The sequence below is a fragment of the Podarcis raffonei genome, chromosome 13 (genome assembly GCF_027172205.1).
Source record: "Podarcis raffonei isolate rPodRaf1 chromosome 13, rPodRaf1.pri, whole genome shotgun sequence".
NCBI lineage: Eukaryota > Metazoa > Chordata > Lepidosauria > Squamata > Lacertidae > Podarcis > Podarcis raffonei.
The window spans coordinates 14,490,897-14,497,982 of record NC_070614.1 but is presented as its reverse complement, the minus strand read 5'-3'; the positions used below and the strand labels follow the sequence as shown (position 1 = coordinate 14,497,982).

Here is a 7,086-nt window from a genome sequence, read left to right as displayed (position 1 = left end):
TCCCCCCGATAATTTTCCACCTTTGATCTCGTCTTGCGTAGGTGCTGTGGAGCAAAGAATATTCAGGGGAGATTTAGCTGAGATTCTTGCCGGTCACCCCAAAGACCTCCTTCCCCTTCCCAGCCCTCGTTCTTAATATGCTCCCGCTCTTCTTCTTCACATGCCAGGCCTCGCCTCGCTCAAGTGCAAAGCCGTCACCTCAGAGATAACAAGCCTGGTGAAGCAGAAGAGAGGGACGCCTGTCTCGGTTCAGGCCTCCACCTACCTGTTCGCAGTCTGGAAGCGTTGCAGGCATGCAATTAAACACCACGCAGCTCTGTGTGGTCGAGGAGAGAGAGTGGGAGGGAGGGAGACCTGTTTGTGCTCTGGAGAAGTCTGATTTATTAGTGAAACGCAGGTGCGAGCTCTGGTTGAGTTCGGTGCTTCATTCCCTCAGTGAAATTGATTGATTCCCCCCACCCCCAATAAAAGGCTTGACATGGTATAAACTGGGGAGACCTGTTTTCAAACCCTTGCTCAGCCATGAACCTCCCCAGGAGACCTCGGACCCTTAGTTATCTCTCTGCCTAATATTATCACCTCACAAGGTTGTTATGAGGAGAAAATGGGGGTTTGACCATGGGCATAGCCAGGATTTATGTTAGAGGGGGGCAGGACACCAACAGCTGTCTGGCTGTGTCCAGAAGATTTGGAATAATAATAATAATTTATTATTTATACCCCACCCATCTGGCGCAGTTTCTCCAGCCTCTCTGGGCAGCTCCCAGTCAAGTGTTAAAAACAATACAGCACCAAACATTAAAAATTTCCCTAAACAGGGCTGCCTTCAGATGTCTTCAAAAAGTCAGGTATTTCCTTGACATCTGATGGAAGGGCATTCCACAGGGCGGGTGCCACTACCGAGAAGGCCCTCTGCCTTGGTTCCCTGCAACCTCACTTCTTGCAATGAGGGAACCGCCAGAAGGCCCTCGGTGCTGGATCTCAGTGTCCAGACTGAATGATGGCTGTGGAGATGCGCCTTCAGGTATACAGGACCGAGGCCGTTTAGGGCTTTAAAGGTCAGCACCAACACTTTGAATTGTGCTCGGAAACGTACTGGGAGCCAATGCAGATCTCTCAGGACCGGTGTTATGTGGTCTCGGCAGCCGCTCCCAGTCACCAGTCTAGTTGCCGCATTCTGGATTAATTGCAGTTTCTGGGTCACCTTCAAAGGTAGCCCCACGTAGAGCACATTGCAGTAGTCCAAGCAGGAGATAACCAGAACATGTACCACTCTGACGAGACAGTGTGCAGGCAGGTAGGGTCTCAGCCTGCGTACCAGATGGAGCTGGTAGACAGCCGCCCTGGACACAGAATTCCTGCGCCTCCATGGACAGCTGTGAGTCCAAAATGACTCCCAGGCTGCACATCTGGTCCTTCAGGGGCACAGTTACCCCATTCAGGAATGAAATATGTTGACAACAGTTGTTTTAAATTGCTTTCTTTTGACTCCCAAGTGCTCAGAAAAACCTGTCAAAATCTTTCTACAATTTCTACTTTTAGTTAAGTATTTTTATTTATTTACTGGGCTTTTTTGGGGAAGGAGAGCTGCTACACCCATGGGTTTGATACATGCACACTGACCCATACACAGCTCTGAGCTGCTAGGAGGGAAGGCAGGGTGGAAGGATGATAGATTGTAAATTGGTGGCTTGGTTGCATGGCTTGTAGGCTATGCCTCTGCCGGTCCCCTCGTCCCCTGGAATGGATGGCAGTACATCTGAACACAGGTGGCACTGTGGTCTAAACCACTGAGCCTCTTGGGCTTGCCAATCAGAAGGTCGGCAGTTTGAATCCCTGCAACGGGGTGAGCTCCCATTGCTCTGACCCAGCTCCTGCCAACCTAGCAGTTCGAAAGCACACCAGTGCAAGTAGATAAATAAGTACCACTGCGGTGGGAAGGTAAACAGCATTTTCGTGTGCTCTGGTTTCCATCACTGGTTGCACCAGAAGCAGTTTAGTCATGCTGGCCACATGACCCGGAAGCTGTCTGTGGACAAATGCCAGCTCCCTCGGCCTGAAAGCGAGATGAGCATTGCAACCCCATAGTCGCCTTTGACCGGACTTAACCATCCGGGGGTCCTTTACCCTTTTACCTTGCATCTGAACATGCCAAGACATCTGAGCAGAGGAAGAGCCAATGGCCCATCTAGTCCAGCCTCGTGTTCTCACAGCGGCCAGCCAGATGCCTGAGAGAAATGCTCAAGCAGGACTCCTACACAAGAGCACGCTCCGTAAAAGGCGAAAGATTTATACGATCTGAGGAGAAACCAGAGTAAATGGGCACAAGACGTTGGACATAATATTATGTTTGCTGACTGGGAACAGTTGTGGACCACCGGGATTAAATTCACGGCATGTAATGCCTTAAGAGAGAATATTATGAAAATGATATATAGGTGGTACATGACCCCAGTCAAGCTTGCAAAAATTTATCATTTGCCCAATAATAAATGTTGGAAATGTAATGAAACTGAAGGTACTTTCTATCACCTTTGGTGGACGTGCCCAAGGATTAAGGCCTTCTGGGAAATGATATATAATGAAATTAAGAAGGTGCTTAAGTGTACCTTTCACAAAAAACCAGAGGCTTTTCTCCTGGGCATGGTAGGCCAATTGGTGTCAAGATAGGATGTTTTTTATGTATGCCACAACAGCAGCAAGAGTTCTACTAGCAAAGTATTGGAAGACACAAGAACTACCCACACTGGAAGAGTGGCAGACGAAGGTGATCGAGTATATGGGACTAGCAGAGATGACGAGCAGAATCCGTGACCAAGGGAAAGAGACGGCGGAAGAAGATTGGAAGAAATTTAAACTTTATCTTAAAAATTCTTGTAAAATTATTGAGTGTTAAAATGTCATGGGTAAAGCATAACAGATTTGCAGCGATAAATGATTGGTTAAGAGGAAAGAAAGAGGTTAAAGAAAGGAATTAATAAGTAATCTGGACCAGGGGTTGCTGAAAAAAAGCTCAAAACAGGGATGCAGAAAAGGGAGGCATGGGGAAGTCGCTGAAATTGGGTATATGAAAAAAAAAATTATGAAATTATACATGTTTATATGTTTGTTTGTTTGTGTTTGTCTTTTGTATTGTTTTATATTATATGTTGAAAAACCAATAAAAATTTTCATAAAAAAAACAACACAAGAGCGCGCTCCGCTCCTCCAATTTCCAGCCCCTGGAATTCAGAAAACCATGGAGGCAGAGCACAGCCATCACAGTGGGTAACCATGGGCAGCTTTATCCTCCACGAATCTGTCCTATCCTCTTTTAGAGAGCCAGCGTGGTGTAGTGGTTAAGAGCGGTGGACTCGTAATCTGGTGAACCGGGTTCGCTTCCCCACTCCTCCACATGCAGCTGCTGGGTGACCTTGGGCCAGTCACACTTCTCAAGTCTCAGCCCCACTCACCTCACAGAGTGTTTGTTGTGGGGGAGGAAGGGAAAGGAGAATGTTAGCCGCTTTGAGACTCCTTCGGGTAGTGATAAAGCGGGATATCAAATCCAAACTCTTCTTCTTCTTCTTCTTTAGACCCATCCAAGTTGATGATCCTCCCTGCCTCCTGTGGGAGTGAGTTCCACGGTTTAACTATGTGCTGCATGCTCCCAACAGTTGTTTGGGCAAAGGGCTTCCTCTGGCATCCAAGGATGACAGCTACATTTGCTTACTAATGTTCCAAATTAAGGAAGTGAGCTTCTGAGCGCTTCTCTTCAAGCCTAGGAGCGCTTCATCCCAGGTGGTTGCTGCTGGGGGAACGAGTGGATTGTGCCAACCGGTTGTGCCTGACATTGTTAGGAAATGCTATTTTATTTACCGGTAGTTTGGTGGTTTTTTGTTTTCATTTTTTGAATAATTTTTATTTGGTTTTACAAAACAAAAAATTATAACATTACATAGCCTTCTATTGAGATTTATCAGAATCTCCCTCACTTCCCACCATCCGCTCTGTGGGTCCAAATATCAGCATCTTCAACTACATATTATTTCATAATCCATATAAAGTGGTACCTCAGGTTACATATGCTTCAGGTTACATACGCTTCAGGTTACAGACTCTGCTAACCCAGAAATAGTGCTTCAGGTTAAGAACTTTGCTTTGGGATGAGAACAGAAATCATGCTCCGGCGGCGTGGCGGCAGCAGGAGGCCCCATTAGCTAAAGTGGTGCTTCAGGTTAAGAACAGTTTCAGGTTAAGTACGGACCTCCGGAACGAATTAAGTACTTAACCTGAGGTACCACTGTATATTATAACTCTCCATATTATCCATAGTATTTATTACACTGCAAGTGTTATTAAAATCATGCTAATGTTTTTATCTGCTTAAATAAATTATGAATGTTTCCCGTTCTTAAAGTTTTTGTCTTCTTGGTTCCTTAGCTTTCCGAAAAATATGGAACTCTTCACGAATTTGCATTCATCTTTGTGCAGGGGCCATGCTAATCATCTCTGTGTCATTCCAATTTTAGTATTTTACTGGTTCTTAACAGTGGTTATACTAAGGACTGTTGTGGTTTGCTGCTTCTATGTGGGCAATCCCAGCACCAGGTGTTTCTTCCATGTTATTAAATCAGCTACGCAATTTGTCCTCCGTGGCTGCAATGTGTGTTCACTTGGAGGAAGATTGTGCATGAAGGCTTTCTTTGACGTTTCTGCTTCAGCCATTCAGACAGCAGCTTTTCAGTTTAAACAAAGCACAAGTTCCCTCTTTCTGATGGGGAATAGGGAAATTTCATGAGAGAGAAACTTTAAGGAAGCACAGTGGTACCTCGGGTTGCATACGCTTCAGGTTACATATGCTTCAGGTTACAGACTCTGCTAACCCAGAAATAGTACCTCGGGTTAAGAACTTTGCTTCAGGATGAGAACAGAAATCGTTCTCTGGCGGCGCGGCGGCATCAGGAGGCCCCATTAGCTAAAGTGGTGCTTCAGGTTAAGAACAGTTTCAGGTTAAGAACCAACCTCCAGAACGAATTAGGTACTTAACCTGAGGTACCACTGCATTCGGCTCTTCAGCCCTGCCAGGGACTTATCGGTGCCTCTGGACCATGGTTTAAGTCTTGCCGCTTTAGAGTTTATTCTTTAGTTGCTGTGATCTTAGAGCTGAACAGTAGTTTTCAGGTTTTCCCTGGTATTCCCTGTTAGTAAAATTAGTTCTCTTACATCCAGCATCTCTCTGCCTGGCAGCTCAGGTTTAGCATAGTTTATCATGATTTGCAAAGGAGTAGAGGTGTTGCAAAGAGCCGCTGTGGCAGCCGAGCGGCTGTGCAATGTGTAATTTGCACTTAAACATTACAAAATGGTTTGCTTTGGTCCAGCGAGCTCTGGCGCCGCAGAATTTATTTTAACAGCTGATAGCGTTGTTAGAAGGAATCTCAGCGTACGTGGGCACTGACCAGACCAAAAAGTGAAAGCAGGAACCTTTCATTTAGTGCAGGCTAGTTGGCAGGTTTGCAAAATATCCTTGCGGTGCAGACTTTGGTTATGGTAAGGAGAGCCTGGCTGGTGACTGAGTGAAGTGAATCGCGAAGCACGTCAGCCCCCACCAGGCGTGGCTCTGGAGTGGAACTAATTCCTTCGCAATGCCCATTTGATCAACGGAGGCAATTAAGTACCCTGGCGACAGCCGAAATCAGTAAACAGATTGATGTGAGTCTTTTCTTCTTTCCAAATGAGGCAATAAGCAATCAAAGCGCTTCAAGAGGCAGGTAAGGTTGCATCTGATGGCCGGGGGGGCGGGGCTGATAATTGGAGAGAGGGTGCCCTCTCTCCCCCTCATATTCTCCCTCTGGTGAGCTTTCTGACGCTACTGAGAGAGGCAGAGGACCGCATTGCATGGGTCTTCATCCTTGTTCAACATCACTTTCATGCCCAGGTAGCAGACCATGGAAAGCCACCAGCACTCAGAGCAGACATTTCTGGTTGGATTGACCGTTGGTCTCTGCCTTGGTAGCATGGCACCTTCATAAGTCTTAGGTGCAATAGTTGATAACACAAAAAGTTGCACTTCCTATAAGGCTGGGATGGGGAGCCTGCAGAGCGCATTAAACATGGGGAAACAATTCAGCAAATTTCTTCTTCTTCTTCTTCTTCTTCTTCTTTGGCGGTCACTCGTAGCCGAGTAAGATTGTCTTCCATATCACAAGATTGTCTTCCCTGTCACACTTGACAGGGCTCTCATTCTGTGTTTGTTAAAGTATGAATCCTTACCAAAGCAATCTGTCGACTACAGAATGCCAGGATGATCCCAGGACATAGTCAGAAGGGAGATGAAGTGACCACTTTGCCGAAGTTGCACAGGTCTGGCCATAACCTGGATGGGGCCACAGGTATGCTGCTTTCAGTTTCATGGTGAAAGAAAGGCGAAATCTAAATGTAAGAAATGAATAAACGAATCCCGGGGAAGGGGTGGAGGAGACATTCAATTCTGTTCCCGTTCTGATACAAGATGCAAACAGAACAGAGCTGTTATGTACTGAGTTGAATAGGATCCAAATTGCAGCAGTATGATTGGTCCTAAAACAATAGGATTCAGAATGCAGCAGTATGATTGGTCTTAGAACAAGAGGATTCAGAATGCAGCAGTCTGATTGGTCCTAGAACAATAGGATTCAGAATGCAGCAGTCTGATTGGTCCGCAGGAGCCACCCAATCCAACTCCAGGTGGAAGTGAATCCGCAACCTGATTGGCCTACAGGAAAATCCCGGAATTAGCCAATCACGTGGGGCCTATTGTGTAAACAATGTACCGTATTTTTCGCTCTATAAGACGCACCAGACCACAAGACGCACCTTATTTTTTGGAGGAGGAAAACAAGAAAAAAAATATTCTGAATCTCAGAAGCAAAAAATACGGTATATAGAGCAAAAATATAGAGCAAAAAATACGGTATATAAAGCAGACAGTTCGGGGAAACTTCCATTCCTCACTACTATGAGCTGAATAAAGAGCATGAAATCCACACTCGGTTCTGAGTATATTTCAAGAGCCAATCTTCAAAACCCTCACTTCTCTAGTTCTCCAGCTGAGTAGCGTGAATAACAGTG

General features: G+C 45.9%; 1 non-coding gene across 1 annotated transcript; it reads right to left on the bottom strand.

Annotated features, from left to right (window-relative positions):
- Positions 1-4,426: 4,426 nt before the first annotated feature.
- Positions 4,427-4,531, bottom strand: LOC128401077 (U6 spliceosomal RNA). Its single transcript, XR_008327426.1, has one exon. It is a non-coding gene; the product is annotated as a U6 spliceosomal RNA (small nuclear RNA).
- Between the last annotated feature and the right edge of the window lie 2,555 nt (positions 4,532-7,086).